Genomic DNA, 2,476 nt, shown 5'->3' on the forward strand with positions numbered 1-2,476 from the left:
AGAATATGAAAGCTTTTCTCTGTATAAAATAATACGATTCAATGTAAAAGTTTTTATTTAGATAAACTTTCTCTCCGCTCGTGTTGTGCTGGCATTCGACCCTGACACAATGATTTGCGGTTCTACTGTGCTCCGGCGTGATATCGGCCGCACGAAAGATGGAGTGTGAAAAGTTATGAGGAACAAATATTAGAACTGCGCGCATCCCTGCAACGCTCGCGGAATGGAAACGGTTATCGCGTAGCGTTCGAAACTGCTAATGCAAGCGAAACGTAATAAAGCATAACTTCCAGTCGAGTTAGATTTCTCTCCCTCCTTTAAACCCTCCTCGCACGCTCGCGCACACAACAAGTTCCAGAAGAGCGTCATTAAGGAAATTTCAGGTTCTCGCGACCGCAGTTACGCCAGCGTGTATTCCATCGCGAAACTTCTCCGCTGCGATCGTACAAGACCGTTCCTCGCGAAAATCGCGTTGAGAATGTGAAAATTCCGAATTGAAAGTCTCGGTAAAGTTCAGCATGTAACCCTGACTGAGCGCACAACGTCGTTTGTGAGAAATATAAAGCAGGATCGGTGCTCTCTCGAATGTGAAACGAATGTTTCTCTTCGATATTAGCATATCAAATGCTAAGAAATCATTTACATTATCATGAATTTATATAATAATAATAATAATTTACCATTATTAAAATTTAAAATACCTTAAAAATAACTATTGAAACCTCATAACATCTCATATGATATTTTTGAAAAAACTTGTGTTGTTTAATTCTATAATAATATCTCTCAATTGATGCATGAAAATAATAATCATTGCGACATAAAATTTGCTCGTCTCATGCGACTACCAGGAGCAAGTAATTCGTAAAATGCGGTCATATGTACGATGGTCTCTTTAAAGACTCAGCAACATGCGAGAAATATACGTCATAGCTGTAATTTAGACGTGTATGAGAAACTGTCGCGTCTGACGAGAGAATAATGCATTATGGAGAAAGCAGTGCGGCGTGCATAGTGTCGTGATAAAAACGCAATTAAAAGGGTTTGCACGATAAAATAAGACCAAGCTTTTACGGCTACGTGAATAAAGCACGGTGACTAAAATTTTGCAGTCGGACGACAATGGCGACGGAGGGCTCACGAATTATTTTCCACGTGTCTTCCCTTAAATGCATACGAAATCATAACGTATTTTTCTACAATGCTTTCAACACTATGGGCAACATTTTTCCCGTCAAGAAAGCACAATATTGACTTTATTCATAAAAACAGCAAAGGTAAAATAAAGTTTATATTCTTCTAATGGCTTTCGTATTTTTGAAAATGAGTTAAAATTAGAATGAAAAATTGACAATTAATTAATTAATGTCAGAAATAATATATGCAAACAAATATAAATGTAAAAATAATTGTAAAAATTTATAATATCTTTCATGTACGCTATTACCTACTAGAATATTGAAAATATGCGCTTATATATTCTCAAAAAGTTATTACATCCAGAACATGAAATAAATAATAATATGCTACATATAATTACATGCACTTACGATCTCGTCGTCGCGAAACTGCTCGCGAAAAAATGTTTCGCTCAAAAAAGCCAAACGCCTTTGCCCTATACGAGGAGCGCGCGCGATTATGATAAGTTACTATATTATAAAGAACAACCGAGAGTTTTCATGCTCCACTGATAAGATGGTAACAAAGCGATAGCATGAAAGCTGACCTATAATCACGGGACATTATTCTTATTATCTTTCGCCGCCGACACCGTCGACGAATACGAATTAAGCCGTAGAACATTATGAAGTATAGTCTGGCGACATTGTACGGGGGAACCTACCACACGAGCACTCTCTACGGGATTGTTATTGATCTAATTAATTATTCACGCCTCGTTCGCCGCCGCGGAGAAACAATACCGTTCTTTGAGACTCGCGAGGAACGTCTTCTATTACAATAATGCTCTATTCGAGGCGAGACGGAAATTAATAAGCTTTTTAACGATGAATAGAATACGTCGCGAAATACGAACGCGACGCTTTCAACATATTTTGCTGATCGCTCATTCATTTAATGCGAAAGGCTTTTAAAAGATAAATAAATAATGAAATCATAGTCTCACGAACAGATTCTGAGCAGATGTTGAAATAAAATTTTAATAATGTGGCGCTCTTAATTTTAATCTTATTTTAATCCATTTCCTTCGTTCTCCCAAAAAATAAAAATTAAATTTTAAAATATATAATACTATAATTATTGAAAATTTTTAATTTCTCAAACAATAAAAAGATTAATAAGGACACAAAATATAAAGAATATGTAATTGAAAAAATAATATATAAAATTTCGAGCGTAAATTTCCATTTTAATCGAAACACACCGTAGATTATCCACGTCGCGCAAAAGTGCATAAATCTGTCACTTTATGTTTAGCTTGAACTTTCGTTTAGCAAGATAATTGCTGTCAATGTTT

This window comes from Nylanderia fulva, unplaced genomic scaffold (genome assembly GCF_048542155.1).
Source record: "Nylanderia fulva isolate GAGA-0341 unplaced genomic scaffold, ASM4854215v1 Scaffold29, whole genome shotgun sequence".
NCBI classification, from domain to species: Eukaryota; Metazoa; Arthropoda; class Insecta; order Hymenoptera; family Formicidae; genus Nylanderia; species Nylanderia fulva.